Genomic DNA, 19,849 nt, shown 5'->3' with positions numbered 1-19,849 from the left:
TATGGGTCTTTACAAAAAGGTATTTTAAGTTTTTACTATATGTACATATAGTGAAAATCAATGACCCCCGGGGCGGGGCCGATTTTGACCCCAGGGCTATAATTTGAACAATCTTTGTAGAGGTCTACCAGACAATGCCTTATGCAAAATATCTAAGCTCTAGGCCTTTTGGGTCTTTACAAGAAGATTTTTTAAATTTATTCTTATAATTCCTTTTGGTTGCCATGGCAACCAGATTTCTGCATGGAATTAAATTCTTTGAACAACTTTGGAAGCCCTTCACCCAAGGATCAAGCCTGCCAAGTTTGGTTGAAATTGGACTAGTGGTTTTTCACAAGAAGATTTTTTAAGTTCACTATATAATCTATATAACACACACACACACAAACAAACAAACAAACACACACACACACACACACAGTCACACACACACAGGTGAATCGCTATATGCCACCGCATCGCAGATGCTGCGGTGGCATAAAAATGGCTTTCATGTTTTATTGCCCCTTATTATAAATTTAACAACTGTCAATGTCATCTAAAGATCATATCTAAATCATTGAACATGTATGTTTGGTAACATATGTTGTTTTGTCCAAATGCAAACAAATTAAAATTTAAAGTTTTAAAGAAATGTTAAAACAGAAATTTTAGAAAAAAGTAAAAAAAAAGCCAAAGTATGCCAATACTGAATAGTTCAAAATCTAGGAAATCTGATATTTGACAAAAACTGAAATTCAATAATATACCTGAAACTGTGCACACTGACAGGGTCCAAATCTCTTAGCTGTAGTCATCAAAGGACAAGAAGATAGATGACTAGGTCAAAATATAGGTCAGCTGATAACAAAGTTCAATTTTACATCTTAAACTGTGCACGTGGTCCAAATTTCATAGCTGTACATTAAAGGACAAGAAAGTAGGCAACTATGTAAAAAAAAGGATGGCTGATATTTTACATCTAAAACTGTGCTTGTGGTCCAAATTTCATAGCTGTACATCAAAGGCCAAGAAATTGATCTAGGCCAGCTGATATTGAAGTTCAATTTTACATCTTAAACTGTGCATTTATGATTGAAGGTCAAGGTTATTCTGGTATACTTGAAGGTCTTGTCCCAAGGGTTGTTGTGGCCAGGTATTAAGACATTTAATTAATGCACCAAGAACTTAAATATTTATGATCAAGTAAATTTGCGAACGACAATGGCAACCCGACATGACTGTTACTATACCTCTACTTATCTTCTTTTTTTTTTTAAAGTAGAGCTAAAAATGAAGATTAAAAGGAAAAGTATAATTAAATTTTAATGGACTGTTCTAATTTCGAAACAATAATAATAATAATAATTTCCATTTCTCTATGAAATCACTTCTGGATATCTTGTCTTTATAAGCCCAGCTAGTAAAGTCAAGTTCAAGACAAATATTGTAGCTTCACCTGCAAAAATATAAAATTATTCATTCATGAAAAAAAAAACATGACCATAATTTAAGTACTGTGCTGCTATGAGAATGTGAGAATGACGTTGCATTTTTTTGTGTACACAAAAGTTTACAATCTTTGTCTGAATAGGTATAAGTTAAGTATAAGTATAACAGGTTCTGTAGAAGAAAATATAGTACAAGATAAACAAGAACTGTCGGAGGACAGTATTGGCTCGACTATTCAAAAAGTTGTCACAAGGGTGTTTTATTAAGTATAATAATGCTAATTACCTATGATTACATAAAATTGACGTTGAAAATGGGGAGAAAAATCAGCCTAAATGCAAGATAGAATTATGGATCTTGGTCAGTGACCTACAATTATGATTCTAAATGCATATATGTGAAGTTTTAAATAAATATCTTTAATAGTTATTGAGATATGTAAAACTTGCATGTAAACATTAACCAAGAGACTAAGTAGAAAAGGGAAGATGAATCAGCCTAAATGCGAGTAGAGTTATGGAACTTGGTCAGTGACATACAATTATGACTCTCCAATTATGACCCTAAGCACAATGTAAAGTTTCAAGTAAATATCTTTGAAAACCTTTAACCTTTAACCAAAATTTCTAAGTTTCAAAGGGGCAAATAATTCTGTAAATATTGCAGGCAGAGTTATGCAATTTTGCAAACTGATGTACATGGTTACTATAAAAAAGGATTGTAAATTTCAAATGAATATCTCAAGCAATAATTGAGATATTTGACTTTACAAAAAAACTTTAGCCAAAATTTCTAAGTTATAAAGGGGCATAATTCTGTAAATATTATAGACAGAGTTATCTAACTTGTCAATCTGATGTACATTGTTACTATAAATAAGTATTGTAAGTTTCAATTGAATATCTCAAGCAATAATTGAGATATTTGACTTTACAAAAAACTTTAACCAAAACTTCTAAGTTAAAAAGGGGCATAATTTTGTCAATATTGTAGGCAGAGTTATCCAACTTGTCAATCTGATGTACATTGTTACTATAAATAAGTATTGTAAGTTTCAACTGAATATCTAAAGCAATAATTGAGATATTTGAATTTACAAAAAACTTTAACCAACATAGACGCGGACGCCGGGGCGACTACAATAGCTCTCATATTCTTCGAATAGTCAAGCTAAAAATAGAATTTTAAATGTCTTAATGGCAAATTTTGTAAAATCATTAGGATGCAATTAAACCGACATCTTTAGGAGTTCGAGTATCACAAGTTGTCTAACTTAGAATTGGAAAATAAAAGTAATTTGTAATAGTATCTAATAATTTAAATATACCGGAAAATTATTTTTATCCTGTGTAGTATGCAGTGAGTCAAAGTACTTGTGCAGTGCACAAGTATTTCGTGCCAGGTGAAACAATTTGTGTACATTTATTCATTCCGTTTAGTATTCAGTATAATTTTTAGGTTGTACCAACTTGCCAGATATTACTTTGAAAATAAAGTGATATGAGAAGTTTATAGAAATTAACACAACACAAATCATTAAAGGAACTCCACTGAGGTTTATAAGCGTAAAACATGAATTTTAATTTTTTCACAGTCATATACATGAGCACTTAAAACATCAATATTTATAAAATATAACCAAAATTTTTAAAGAAATACATTAAAAATCATATGTTTGTGACATTCTCAGTCCGATTTATGTGTAAAGCGTTTTCAATTTTGGGTCAATTTTCACTATTATAATAATTATTCTGGAAAAATGGAGCAAGCTAAGAATCTGAAATTTTGCACATGTAAGTAATTAGTATAGATCTGCATCAAATGGAGTAATAATCTCAAAAAAATATTTCCAGTTCCGTCATGTCAAAAAAACCTCAGTGGAGTCCCTTTAATAGTCTTTTGAAATTAACACAACACTAAATATTTCTTTAGGTGAAGAAAAAAATAACATGTTTATTTACAGAAACTATTTTTCGCGAGAAAAAAAAAAAGAGTACAATTCAGACCAGTCTTGCATTGATACGTATTTAACTAGAACATTAACTGGCAACCATACCTAGTATGTTACGCTGACAGGTGATTAATTTGTCAATATTTTAATTTATATCGCAAGCCTGCATGCCTTAAGATGGAAAATCACAATTTGATAACTGTTTTACTGTTATAGTTGACTTGCCCGCTGCGTAACTAAATACTTATCCTAAACATAAGTGTCTTTAAAAAGATACTTGAACTATGTCAAAAAGCTTTTACATGAACAGGTTATTTTGAATTTTATTGTAGCAGTTAATTTGTAGATATAGGGAACACTGCGAATGGAACTGTAACTGCATGTTGTGTTCCATTAAGTATTATACCTACTGTAGAAGATGCAGATAATATACTGTGTGTACCAGAAAAATTTGAAAATTTACAATTTTTATTTGGTGTCTAATTTGGTATGCACATGACTGCATGTGTTACCGGGATCATTATATACATGTGTAACATTATGTAGCAAATCTCATTGCTTTGGAAAAAACTTATTGAATGTAATTTATAACTCTTGAATAAGCAATTCCGCACAGACTGCAGAATAGTCAGAATGAATGAAAAAATGTGGTAGTTATTATAACAGCGTGGGCATTTAATTATTAAAGAAATAGTGTTCCACCAGAATACCTTAGTAAGTACAGGACATTATTATTGTTATGCCTTAAAATTACATTTAAAGTGATATTATGCTAATCCTTATATTATAAATGTTAATGTTGAGTGCTGTAACGTGGAAAAAGTCATAATAACTTTACATTTTGTCCCAATGTTTTCAATTGATCATTTTGATATAATCATAATCATTAATGAGGTTGACACTAAATATGTTAGTATTCATCCGTAGCTGTTCTACAGAAATTAGAAACATTCTACGGTCGCTATTGCTCCCGTCAAACTCGAAGTTTCTAATTTCTGTAGAACAGCACGGATGTCACATAAAAGTTGGGCAATCTTTTTTATATTAAGCAATTTTAATTTCACCCTAATCATTTTGTTTGTCATTATAAATTATTGGTCAATCCATGTTTCATTAATTGATCATTTAGAGATTGTAACATTGAATACCGCTAATTCAGCTCAACTTCGACATTAAAAAATGAGCATACTGTCACAGGTCTAAATGTGTTTCCTAGAAAAGTTGGGATTATGTTTGATCTGCAAATTAAGTCATTGAATAAAATGAGTGATTTAGAGTATAATCAATCAATAGTATCTTGACCAGTTGCCCTTATCTGGAACTGATTATAAAGTTTTCCTGACTGACCACCCACTGTTATAAAATCATATCACAACAAATCCTTTAAATACAATGCAGCTAATGTTAACTCAAGCAGGGATTTTTTTGGCTTATTTTATAGCCGTTATTGGGTCATATTCCCAATTGAAAATAGTATATTATTTTCCCAATCCACATAAAAAATTCCCAATTGAAAGTTACAAAATTAAAGTATTGAATCTTTGCAAATAAGGGCTTCGATCTTCACTGTAATAGTGCTTAAATAATTGAAGATGCCACCATAGACAGAAATTATTTGCATCCATTTATTTTAATCACTTTAAAATTTCAGTCATGCTTTTTTTCACCATGTGTCGTGTTCCTAAAATCCTGGAAAAAATCCCTGTAACTTTTGTCTCTTTTGTGTGCATTCCATTAATGATCAATAAATTCACTCCTGCTACATGCACAGTCTAAATAACCCATATGATTATAATCATTAAAGTATACTTTTTAATACAAATTAGTGTTTGAAATTATTTTCTTTAAAGATTAATTTTCATTATATTTCATCTTTGCCAAATTCCTTAAAGTTTTTATTTAAAGCTAAACCTTTTCTATATAAAACTATTTTTTTTCACACTGATTTTAGGCTAAAATAGGCATGAACGAAGCCAAAAAAATGAGAATTTTATAGAAAGATAGACTTTTCAGTAGTTTCAGACTTTTCAGTAATTGCAATTAAATGTTAATTTCCCGTGATATTATGTAATGAAGAGACAGTTACATACCAGCCACTTACCTTCAAAAAATGAAGATCTTCTTCAGGGCGGACACAGACCTGTAGGGCCTACTAGCGCCGATTTCCTCATCGTTATTGTACAAAGTATCCGAATCAATATCTTCTTTCAAACGCCACATCATCTTCACGTTTTAATTTTAAAATTTTTAAAATAAAATATGACCTATACATACTGTTATTGTGCCCGTTATTGTGTGCGTATCACATCCAAGGCGAGTGTGATCAGTACATTAGCAGACGATGACCCAGATTACTGGACGATTCAATGTTTACGTTTTTATTGGGGTGTTAGCTCTACAACTTTTAAATCATTGTACAGTTTGATTACAATTTTAGGAACATCTAGTGTATTTTTATGAATGAATACATTTGAATTTTTTATTTTAGTACTTAAATGTTCAATTATGATATAAATAGCGGGAATTTACTGATGAGTTTGCCGTGTATGGTGACTACCCCTAAATTATCGTGTCGATTCGTCCGTCGCCGCATAAACGCTTTGAACTTTTAGCGGGTGCCAAGTAATTAGTGCCTGTATGAGATGAAAGCGGTTTGGAGACCCAATCATACAGCAGTTAATTTTCAACAAATTTTCAAAATATCTGCTTGTTTTATATACTAGTAGACATTTAGTGAAGTTTATTCTCGTGCATGATGTCCTTTATGCAGTAGATCTATGTGGCGGGCAGTTTGTTGGTAAGTGTTTCTTTTTGCTTTTAACTGTAGTTGTTATTGTACATGTGATTTGACCTTAATTTTAATTTGAAACTAAAGGTCAAATTTGTGAATTTCTCAGCAATAAAATGGCAGTCTATGCCTGCTGCACATGAGTAAATAAATGGACCAAATATATTAGCATCTAAGTCAAATAATCAAGTTAAACAAGAAGATATTTGCTTTTTAATGTACCTTAGGGAAGGTGCCTGTAACATTATTTTTTTAAAGAAAGGATAACTTTGGATACTTTTATTTTCAAAATATTACATTGATCTTTGGGGTAGGGGATTGATGTTTCAAAGTTATGCTTAAAGTCTGCATATCTTAAGGTGACAACAGACACTTTCCGTGGTACTCACATAAATGTCATTTAAACCAACTTATTTTAGTAATAATTGTTATTTATTTAATCTTTGTGCATTAAATGTCGTTGATCATCATAAAAAATAACATATTTGAAAATAATGCCTTTGTAAATGATTGAATTTTAATAAAAATCCTAAAATTTTAAATCGTCATATCAAAGTTATTTTTTATTTTTTTGTCATCAAACTTTTGGAAAATAAACATACTTATAATATCTGGGGAACCGTGTCTCAAATTTTTTCTATCTTTTCTCAAAAAAATATAACGTAACGTCAAACATTTTATGCGACTTTTTTCACCATACATATTACGTAATTAAAGATAATAAAGTCGCTGATTGAGCAAACAAAAATCCCTGATACGGTTCCCTCCGTAAATGAATTCCCTTTCATGTGCTTTAAACCGCATGTTAATTGCTTGATTATTAAAAAAGTTATGCCGATTCAAAGTTAGTCCGACCCGCATCAAACGAAGTGTCATAAATCGGCTGTTCTCTCTCGGACCCCTACGTTTCACGCTAAATAATTGCATAATACACAAATATCGCACCAGAGAGGGTCACAAGTTGCGGTAACATACTCTAACAACATGTTATGACCCAGTGACATCTGACCAGTTAAAAAGTTGCTGATTAATATCAATTTATAACAGAAATATCTTCAAATCTTTACCTTCCGTCTGATATCGGTCGCACATGTCACGTGACTTTCGGTAAAATTTGAGGCACTCGGTGGGGGGAAATGGAACGTAGCGGGGTATTTAATTGTTTCACTTTTGAAGTTTATTATTATTATTATTATCATCATCGGCATTGTTATATTACACCAGTGTCACTCTGTCTGTGTATTCGTGTATGAAATTCCGTTAAAATATAAATTAAAATAACAAAAAACTGAGCTTCTGACGGTCTTTTAAAGTCCACGGTAGAACGGGATATTATATATTTTTTCCTCCAAATTGATATAAATGCTTAACATATTTTAATAGAAATAAAAGGTATCTCTCGATCATTATGATCTGACCTTCTTGACTTCTATGATCATGAAAATCATCTATGCACGGCATAGAGATCCAGTTTCCACTGGGATATACAATAAATTCCATAATTTGTTCCAGGTTTATTAGTACTGTGTTCGATTTACTGGCGAACAATTTATTCAAAGCATTCACTGATAATATACTCGTATTTTATTATCTTTTTTATTGATTCATAGAGAAATAATCATCCTTAGACAACCTAAAATGGTTTTGAAATTTGTCAGGGACACCTTAAATTACCACAAGTCATATAGGCGTTCACATAAAAAATGTTGTCTGTTTTGTTGTTGTTTTACTTGACATTGTTAGAAAACGAGGTTGAATGTAAAGCAAGCCCTTGAATACGTACAAAAGTCCATAAACTCAATGTAATATCTATCAGATTAACGGGACAGACAAATTATTTTCACACATTATGGATATTTTAGCATCAACCACGTGGTCGTGCGATTTGCCGCTATATATTTATGTTTCATACATTATGTTACGTACATTGGCCGACAATTTCTTATTTTATAAAAAAAAGGCTAAATAAAAGGTAGACGATATTCATAAAAGATGTACGGTATTTGTACGATACATGAATTACGGGTAGTATGGACCAGTATGGACCGGTAATTCACGCATATATGGAACTACCGATTTTCCTCATTGATGCCTCAACAGGGGGCGGAGCGTTATCGATAATTGACAGGTTACGCGAATAGCAGATAAAAATGGTACAGGTACCGTTTTAAAACGTTTAAAAACACATTTTTTGGACTAACTACTTCCAAAATTAAATCAAGAATGTGTTCAGAAAAGGTTGATAAATCTACTAAGCAAAAAATCTCATTTTAGGTATTTTCAGTGATAATTGACTCCGTTGTCACCTTAAAGTTTATTATAAGGAAATTATTATTTCTCTTTAAAAAAAAAAAAAAAAAAAAAATATTATGTATTCTGATAAATGTTACAAAAAGAAAATTTTGGAAAATTCATCTTAGATATAAAAATATTTGCTTTCTAATTTTCAGTATTTTCCCTTGCAAAAATGAAATTTTCAAACATGTTAGAAACGAAGAGAAAAAAACAAGGATAGGTACACCAAATCATTATACTTAAATCAAATATGCAAACACATTTCTTGTAAAACAGTAAAATTTATAGGGCTTTCTTATAAATGTATGTTTCTTGTCATATAATACAGAACTGAACTGTATCAGGGGGACGAATGTTAGATAATTGGGGGGGGGGGGGGGATGTTAGTTTGTTACACTAGACGTTCAAAGTTCATAGTTTATGCTTGCCTGTTTTTTTTGTTTTAAAATATCAAAATTTCTAAGAGTAAATAAATATGCTTTGTACAGTACTATAAATGTAAAATAATTGGACAAAGAATAAGAAAAATGTATAAATATACCCGACAATTAAAGCTGCGGTATCACTTACACCAGGCAGAGCCCAGGACCACCCCAGTAAGTTACTGGGATGATCGGGGGTAAAATTATTGTTGTGGTCACACTTACCCCGGCAGCACTACGGTAATTTCCAACTAACCACCCAGGATGCGTTCAGACAGAGCCTAGGTGACACTACGGTTTATGCCGGTGCTTTCCCTGATGATGCTGGGAGAGCCCCAGTTGACCTAGGCACTGAGCCCGGGTCAATCCAGACAGAGCCCATGACAATCCCGGTAGAACCCCGGTGGATTGAAAGCACGTGAAAATGATTACGTTGATATATAATTTTCATTTAATATAATATCTATTGTTCCAGAATAGTAATTCATGATGATTTTCGAATAGTCCTAAATATGCAAGATTGGACAGAAGGGAAATGGGGAAGGGTTTTAATACAAACAAGTGCTATAATCATCGCAATTTGTTGTGTTTCTTTTGAATTGAAACGGGCTAAAATTGCCGGGGCTCTGCTTGGATCAATCATAGATCTATCGTTATCCTCTGGGGCTCTGCAGGCATTCACCAGGGCTCTACCGGACCACCCCAGTGATATTAAATATTTTTTTCCATCCGGGCTCGAATGCCTGATGTACCCAGATCATTCCGGACGTTGCTGGCAGAGTTACGGATGTACTCTGGTTGTTCCAAATTGTACCCCGGTCGTTCCTGGATCAGCCCGGACGTCTTCCGGGCTCTGCCAGGATGTAAGTGAGACTGCAGCCGAAGGAGTTTCTTACTTTTCGTGTTTCACAATGAAAAGTTGTATTGGCTTAGTTTTCTTCCCGTTATTTTACATTTGAATGAACATTGAAATGTTTAGTTTTCTTCCAGTTATCTTACATTTGAAGGAACTTAGAAATGTTTGGAATAAAATAAGAACAAAATTGCTAAAAGAATGGTTGTTCCTAGATAATGCATTTACACTGTGTTAAAGATAGAATGTCATACCAGCGGTACCTTTCTATACATGAAATCATTTTCAAAATACTATAGTTATAGGATAAGATTTATCTTTGCAAATGATATGATACAGTGTGAAGTAAATGAGAATTTTTCAGATTGAAACATCCCAAACCAAAATGCATGCCTGCGACAAGCTTGCCGCAAGCTTGTCGCAAGCTTGCTGCAAGCTTACAGCTGAAATACAAGGTTGCTGCATGCTTGCAACAAGCTTGCGCAAGCTTGCGATGACTTTTGAAATATATTGCAAGCTTGTTTAAAATTCATGCAAGCTTGCAAACATTTGATGTAAGCTTGCAATGCCGCAAGCTTGCAATTAGTAGACACTTAGAAAATTTTTGTACAAATCTACACTTAGAAATTTCTTGTTAAAGTATAATGGAAACACTTAGAAAATTTTTGTCAAAAGTGTACACATTAAAAAAAAAAATTCCAAAAATGATAGTATCAGTGATAATTAACTAGTTTAAACTAGATTACCACGCTAAAGTTTATTATTAGTTATTAGTTATTTTATAAATTCAGCTCAGTATTGTAAATTTACGAAGAAAATATACAATCATCATTTATTTTAATGCAAGTTACTGTAAATGGTTTGAAATTTGACACTTTATACATTTCATGTAGTTGGAAAAGGGTATCTCAGAAAAAATGTCTATGCTAAAGACGTAAATGAATTGATTGCTCAAAATACATATTTATTATTGAAATAAATCTACATGAAGTTATGTACAATGAAATAATATCCATGTAATTACAGGCTTTATGTTGAACTATAAATTAATTAAAGTCTGTGATTAAATCATTCAGACACTATAATAATCAAGATTGGATTGCATTGCTTGCTATTTTTAAATTCTAAGATTTCATGTTTTTGGATAACAATAAATAAATAAATAAACAAAATAAAAACAGTGCATGAAATAATCTCATATATATTCTATATTAAATTAATCAATATATATTGCTTTTATTTAGGAAAATAAATACTACATCCACTGAGATTTTACCCTACACACATCAGAGCCTTGATAAAATTCATTGACCATCTGTGCATGACTAATTTACTCCCTGGTCATTCCGACAGATCAGGCTGTTCTGTTCCATGTGATTATTTTGGGGAGAGATAACATTATAAATTTTACATGCAGAATGTGTCTAGGAGGACATTGCAATCTTTTTGTACAAAAATTTGTAATGATATTTAAAATCTATATATCTATTAGCTATTTGATATTTTCTTTTACGCTCAAAGAATGAAAGTTAAAATGATGAGTAGATTAACCCTGCTTTACATAATGATAGACCTGTCCAGTTTTACAGTAACTGTTGTAAAATTTGAATTCTAAGATATCTGGGTCAGCAAAGAGAGCAAATTACAGAGAAGTTTTGAAGATATTGTTTTGTTTAAGATTTTAAAGTGTTTAAGTATTGGTATGATAACAATCAGAATCACCTGGGACTGTTGAAGGAGATATACAACAGAATCAGGTATTTATAAACCTTAAGTTACATTAATGCAGAAACAGGTTATATATCAAACTATTAATTAACATTTTGTAACAAGAGATCAAGGTTGTTTTTATATTTTCAACTTCATGCATTTGTTTTTCTGATAATTCTTTTTAATCTATACATGTATAATCTGTAAAATATAAATTATTCAATGATTTCTTTTTAATGATTGTTTATATTGTTTAAATGGCATGTTAGTAGATCTTTTTCATTTCCTGCAAATTAAACAAATTAAATCAATTTTATTAAATAGGACTAAATGGTACAATCAGTAGTTTTGTACAGCTGAACAGGGTCAATCATAATCATTTGTTATTTTACATGTATGTGTTGTGTTTTCAATGGAACAATCTAAAATTACATTATGCATAAATAATTTGCAGGCTGGGACATAAGTGTGAGAAATAGCGGCAGTGTTTAATAATGATGTGCAGTATTAATCCTGAAAAGGTATAATATTAAATCTCAATACTTTTCTATTCCACATCTTTTCTTGAAAAAATACATACTGGGTAATAAATATTGTCACAAATTTACTTAATTCTCATACAGAGAAATTCTTAAACATTTGTGCACATTGAAAAAAGATATACTGCATTGCTTTAGTATTTTTTGAAAATGCATAAGCATAGTTAATATTTAATAGTTAATAGTTAATACTGTTGAAACATTAGATTTGATGTTATTAAAAGATATGAAATATAACTGCATTTATGCAATAAAACATAAGTCATTACCACATCTGTATTAAATTTATTATGAATTTTATCTTTAAAGGTGAGCACAACCACAAGAAGTTCTAGGAAATACAGGCAGAGGACTGAAAATGGACATCAATAAAAGAAATAGTAATTTAAATAATCAGAAACACTTGAAACAAAATTTCTCATTGACAGATTAAGAGCAAAATAATTGCTAAAATTTATAAGACAACCAGAACCTGCAGCTAGAAAAAAAACTGTTTGTGCTATAGTGAATGTAGGATGTTCTATTCTGTATTTGGACTAAAGGATATGTATTAAATTTTGTGAAAGAAATATGTGATCATGTTAAACTCATAAAAATTCTACCCCAAACATTCCTGTGCTGAATTCCGTCCCAGAATTTTACATTTTAAGAACATTCAGGGATGCTGGAATTATGCTGGATTTTTTCAATGTCATTCCATCAAGGCTGGACTATTTACCATGGTAATTGGAAGAAAACATTAGTGTAGCAAATGAAAAATTTAACATCAGCTTCTTTTTACAATTTATGATTAAATAAGTTTATCATGGTAATAATAAATTAATGCCTTCTTTTTTTTGCAAGTTACATAGGATTCAGAGACTGTTCATATACGTAGCAGCTCCCTTTCCAAATAGGGTTTACAGTTTTTGCAAGCTTGCGATTAAGCTTGCGCAAGCTTATACATTAAGCTTGTAGTTATACATACACAAGCTTGCGACTTAGCCTGTGCAGGCTTGCGGATAAACCTGCGCAAGCTTGCAAATAAGCTTGCGCAAGCTTACGATTAAGCTTGCGCAAGCTTGTGATTAAGCTTGCGCAAGCTTGTGATTAAGCTTGCGCAAGCTTGCGATTAAGCTTGCGCAAGCTTAAATATTAACTAGTTTGCTGTCAGATTTTTTTTAAATAACTGATCGCAAGCTTGCCGCAAGGTTCCAATTACTAGCCAGTAGCAAGCTTGCAACATAAGCTTGCAGCAAGCTTGTGACAAGCTTGCAATGTTAGCTTGCGATTTTGGTTTGGGATATGCAAGCTTGAATTTCTCATTACTTAATACACATTAATTATTAACAATTAAAAATTTACATGAAAAATTCAAGATTTTTAATTATTGAAATTAATTTCTATTGATTTGATGAAATTTTAAGTTTATTTATGTGGAATGTCAGCAACATAATCCAAAGATTCATTATGATTCAGTGTCATAAGCTCATTATTTCTAACTTTAAATAGTTCTCTGTGTAAATATTTCAGTGAAAATGAACTGCTTAACTGTGAATTCATTTGTCATTCAATAAAACTTATAGATTCAAAAACATTTACAGACAAATTGTCACAATTATTCCAACTTTTTCAGTACAGGAATCCTAACCATATCCTTTTCATCCACTTTATTAATAATGTTTAAATGGGTCAAATGGTAAGAATTTTGAAAAGAACAACAACTTGATTCAGGGTGTTGAATTAAATTTTTTGCTTCTTTTTTTAAATTGACTACATCTTTAGCCAATAAAATTTAAGTTCAATAAATCCTGTGACTTAATTGATCTACAGGCGTTCTGTAACACTGATATGGTAGTCCTTCCCAATTTTTTAATGAAGTATATATGTATAACACCCTTTATTGGCACCTCTACTGTTCTGTAATATATTACACTTCCCAATATACAGCTCCCAATAAACAGCTCATTAACTTCCAATAAAGTGCCAGCCCCATCTGTGTGTATATAGTTTAATGGATCCATATCCCATTGTTTTATGAGGGGCTTGGATAGATGATTAGTTTACCTAGTATCTTTTAACAATTGACTAATTTTAATTAAAAAGATACTTTCAAGTTCTCTAACCTATGAAACTCTTTTATAATTATCCTGTTTTGGATTTTGTATTTAACAGCCTCCGGAATAAGTTTGCAAATCCGGAATTTTCGCAAACTCAGCTACCTTTTTTAAATTGATTAGAGAAAAAATTTAAAGACCGGTCAATAATAGAGATAGAGTCAAGTAAAACCTGACCTTTGAAATGACGATTCCCTTAAAATTAAATGCAGGGGAGACATTCAAAGTTGGCCGTCCCATGGGGTTTTTCGATTCCCCCACTGGGGATTTGGTCTCCCAGTGGGAGTTTCGTGGGGTTTCATTTCCTTTTTACGAGAATGGGAGAAAAAAATCACGGGAGAATTAAAAAGATTTATATACCATTATTTTTTAAAAAAAATCACTAATCTTGACTTAAGATATTCCTTCCTAAAAATATAGATCGAAATATAGATATTTTTAGAATCTCCCATTTTCATTATGGGTGAAACGCACCCATGGGTGAAATCACCCATCTTAATAATGGGAAGAAAATCCTATTTTGATAAATGGGGAAAAAATCCAATTTCTTATAATGGGAGATAATTCCCATTCCTTGCAAATGGGAGAGTGTTCTATCTTTTAGGTGTGGCGCTTATAACATATAATACAAAATATACGAATAAGATAAAATCCAAAAATCAAATAAAATGGCAGGGAATATGCAACAAAATAATAATAATAATAATAGATAAATAAATAAATAATAGATCTAATAACAAAAATAATAAAAATAATTATAATAAGAAATAAAAAGTAATAATAGTAATACTAATAATATTATTAAAAAAATATTAATAATAAAATAATAATAATAATAATAATAATAATAATAGATAAATAATAATTATAATATACATAAATAATAATGATAATAATAAAACAATAATGATAATAAAAATAATTATAATAAAATTAATTAATAATAATATCGATGATAATAATAATTATGATAATTATGATTAAAATAATGCTAACAATAAGAAGAAGAAGAAATAATAATAATTTATAATAATAATAATAATAATAGTAAAATAGTAATAAAAAATAATAATGATAAAAATAATAATAATAATAAAATAAAAATCATCATAATAACAATAATAATAATAAAAAATAATGATAATAATAATAATTATAATAATTAATAATATTGATGATAATAATATTAATAATAATGATAATAATAATAATAATAAGAAGAAGAATAATAATAATAATAATAATAATAATAATAATAATAATAATAATAATAATAATAATAATAATAATAATAATAATAATAATAATAATTATAACAAAACAGGCATTGGCATTTTATCTTGGAATATGACGGGAATGAATACAGGAAAGTATCATATGTAACGATTTAATCACCAAAATTCATTTAAATATAAAACAATCCAAAATGCTATGATGTACTCTTCGCCGGTCTGCTATCTGTATTTTCTGTCTCATCCAGTCTATTTTGACATTCAAATAGTTTCACAAGCTAAATGGCAAGTCTCTCCTGGATTTGAAGTATATAACTTATTTGAATTCATTAAATATAAATACCGCGGTAAGGTTTTTTTTTTCGAAAAACAAACAATATGTTGATCACTTCGTTCAGTTGTAATTAAACAAATTTTTAATATTGTTCATATAATGGATAAAACCAAGCAATTCCAATAATGGAAATTGTTTCATTTTTCTATTGTTATCATCGTCGGATGAAATATTAGTACTGAAAATTTTTCAAAACAAACAAACAAAAATAAATATTATTTATAAGATTAAACGGTAATATGCTCAAATGGTAATCTAATCGGTGTCATACAGATTTTTAAGACGTAGCGATTAAGTAAAAAATAAGGGATGAAAAACAAGTTTGCCGTAAGGCGTGCGTAGCATAAAGCCATACAAGTAGTTATTTTGTATCAAATATAAACATGCAGTCATTGAAAATTGACATAACGCCGCCTGTCAATCAAGCTAACAGGGGCCACGGAGATAAGCCAATCAGCGATCGTTATCAGTTTCACGCTAAGATGCCTGCGAAGTCCACCATTTACCTAAAACAAGCTTCCTGTCTATTTAATTTTATGTAAATTTAGAACTATTTAATAAGTACATTTATAAAGTTACCAAATAAACTGGCATATTGACGGACCGAGTAAGTTTGTTTATTACACAAATAGTCAATAAATTTCTACATACGGAAATTAATATACAAAAGCAACGCATTATAAAAAAAATCTGTGTTTTTATTTATACCGATTTTACCTGCGCATTTAGGCATAACTATTAAACGGTACCATATATGCTTTACAGTAAATTAAACTGTGAAAAGAGACATAATAAACAATTCAAATCAATTCAAATATCTTTATTCAGCCAGGTATTAATAAAATACATAAGGGGTTTACAAAATGATATTTTACAATATATATGATCCGGTTGTAAAGTCCTGAAAAGATAATGCAGTATCAATAGCCATTTAGTCATTATTTAAACTGAAATATAAAATATAATCCACTTTTTTAATGTTTTAAAGAAAGAAATATAAATCAAAGTAAATCAAACTGTAAAAAGAGACATAATAAAAAAATCAGACGATTACTATTTAGTTACCGCTCAGTTAGCGAATTACAAACGACCAATTGACAATTGCAAAGTTATTCACACCTTCGATGTCCAGTATTGTCAGGGTAATTATCTATCTAATTGACTTCATACTGTTAAACTTCCCCTTTACATCGTCTAATTCTCGGTTTTTACAGATTCCGGTATTGTCAATGTTTCATGCAATCGTTTAATGAATGACTAAATTAATTGTCCGGTATTTAAAGAGTTCCGATATTCACAGCGCCTCGTTTTCTTAACGTTCACTCACGGATTTATATTACATGTGATAATTTAAACACTCAATCTTTAAAAACAAATAGAATTTGAATGTATATGTTGTATGTGCGCGGTCTTTAACTACAGTCCATGGCATGTGTGGTAAGAAAATGATTCTGAATAGGATATATATAAATACAATGTAAATCTATTTTCTTTATTAACATTTATAAATGAAATTGAAAATAAACAACTTAATTTGTATAGTCCTTTCTTTGAAAGATAATGAAAATAAACATATGACAAATAAATCATTTAACGTGAATTGTGAAGGATTTCAAAAAAATTATAATTATGAAATAGCTGTTCTGTATGCCAATAAAAGTTTCTTCCTTGCCAATCTAATGAATTCATCTATGTATGAACGAATGTCTAGAATGATCTGAAAATATATTTAATACACTAATTAGTAGTATATTTATACTAATATACAGGTAAATCAAATGAAAAATGTACAAATCATTTGGAAATAATTCACAGAAGTGAAGACACATTTCAAATATGAATTTCTTTAAAAGTATTTTAGCAATCAAGAATGATTTTTTTGCAATGCCACCATTAAACCATGTAAAAAATAATTATCTTAATCTGAATCGCGGTAATAATTTATGCTTGACGTAAAAAGGCGTCAAAGTGTAGAGGGTATGCCTAAACAATAGGCGAATATTTTTTAAATTAGGTGCTTTTTAACTAAGCGTCTCAGCGTTCTATCGGCATATTTTTTATATATTAATACTTTAGCTGCACAAAATAATACTGTATCAATACATTCATACGTGTATAATTTTTCACAAAGCTGCAATAACACCACATACTCTTGTGAAAATATGTCTATTTCACACTCCGAGCGTTCTGCCATCTCATTCTGTCCACCTTTATCCGATTCCGCGCATGCGCGCGACGGGACTTTAAGCTAAACGAAAGTGTCCGATCCTTGTAATATAAATCCGTGGTTCACTGTATTGTGTTTACTCATTACATTTGCATTTTTACGGCTGCGTTTTTATTGACGCTATACGTTATAAACTACAAAATGTCATATCTTTTGGATATTCTGGGACCTTATTATATGTTTATAATGTGATTATGAATAGGTAATGGCAAAAATTGTGGATTTATTTAAACGTTTTTATTTTCCAATGCATTGTGCTACAGCCAGGATAAATGTTTTGTACCCACTACAAAACTCATTATTTCCATTTGTAGAAATCAATTGACTTTTGTATAATAAACTAACTTACTCGATATGTCAATATGTCAGTATATCTGGTAACTTTATTAATAATGTAATATACCGATTAAATAGCTTTAAATTTATATAAAATTAAAATAATTTCAATCTTAATTAATTCTGCACCATTGTTTTATTTAAGGTAAATGATGGGCTTCGCAGGCATCTTAGGGTGAAACTGATAACGATCGCTGATTGGCTTATCTATGTGACCCCTGCCAGCTTAATTGACAGGCGGCGTAATGGAAATTATCGTCGCTTAACACATTAACAAAACAGGCACATTTGTACAGTATCGTAAAGGTATAGTCTGCCACGCAGCGGACTTGACCAGACGCTAAACGGTTTATCGCTCCGCCCAATTAATCATGTGCTATAGAAAAACAAAACCCTAGACAAACATTATCTAAATGAGAACCGTTGCATATGCTTTACTGTATGTTCCTTGGGGGTATTTATTGTAGAAAAGCGGTCCAAAATAATGTTATTTAACACTAAAAATCAATTAACAAGGGAAACCTGATGCTTTATATATAAACAGCCTCCGGAATAAGTTTGCAAATCCGGAATTTTCGCAAACTCAGCTACCTTTTTTAAATTGATTAGAGAAAAAATTTAAAGACCGGTCAATAATAGAGATTGAGTCAAGTAAAATCTGGCCTTTGAAATGACGATACCCTTAAAATTAAATGCAGGGGAGACATTCAAAGTTGGCCGTCCCATGGGGTTTTTCGATTCCCCCACTGGGGATTTGGTCTCCCAGTGGGAGTTTCGTGGGGTTTCATTTCCTCTTTACGAGAATGGGAGAAAAAAATCACGGGAGAATTAAAAGAATTTATATACCATTATTTTAAAATAAAATCACTAATCTTGACTTAAGATATTCCTTCCTAAAAATATAGATCGAAATATAAATATTTTTAGAATCTCCCATTTTCATTATGGGTGGAACGCACCCATGGGTGAAATCACCCATCTTAATAATGGGAAGAAAATCCTATTTTGATAAATGGGAAAAAAAATCCAATTTCTTATAATGGGAGATAATTCCCATTCCTTGCAAATGGGAGAGTGTTCTATCTTTTAGGTGTGGCGCTTATAAAATATAATACAAAATATACGAATAAAATAAAATCCAAAAATCAAATAAAATGGCAGGGAATATGCAGTAAAATAATAATAATAATAATAATAATAATAATAGATAAATAAATAAATAATAGATTTAATAACAAAAATAATAAAAAAATAATAATAATAATTATAATAAGAAATAAAAAGTAATAATAGTAATAATAATAATATTATTAAAAAGATATTAATAATAAAATAGTAATAATAATAATAATAATAATAATAATAAAATATAATAATAGATAAATAATAATTATAATATACATAAATAATAATAATAATGATAAAAATAATAATGATAATGATAATAAAAATAATTATAATAAAATTAATTAATAATAATATCGATGATAATAATAATTATGATAATTATGATTAAAATAATGCTAACAATAAGAAGAAGAAATAATAATAATAATAATTAATAATAATAATAATAATAATAATAATAATAATAATAATAATAATAATAGTAATAAAAAAATAATAATGATAAAA

The 19,849-nt window shown here is 30.0% G+C and overlaps 1 long non-coding RNA gene across 1 annotated transcript in view; it reads left to right on the top strand.

The window, feature by feature from the left end:
• Window positions 1–5,800: 5,800 nt before the first annotated feature.
• The window catches only part of LOC132743651 (uncharacterized), a 46,759-nt gene continuing 32,710 nt past the window's right edge, over window positions 5,801–19,849 (top strand). Inside the window, exon 1 of the long non-coding RNA XR_009627596.1 lies at window positions 5,801–6,179. This is a non-coding gene — a long non-coding RNA (uncharacterized LOC132743651). The remainder of the gene's footprint in view (window positions 6,180–19,849) is intronic.

Source organism: Ruditapes philippinarum, unplaced genomic scaffold, assembly GCF_026571515.1.
Source record: "Ruditapes philippinarum isolate M1 unplaced genomic scaffold, ASM2657151v2 ctg6227_1_1_1_1, whole genome shotgun sequence".
Taxonomy (NCBI): Eukaryota; Metazoa; Mollusca; class Bivalvia; order Venerida; family Veneridae; genus Ruditapes; species Ruditapes philippinarum.
This window is presented reverse-complemented; position numbering and strand designations above follow the sequence as displayed.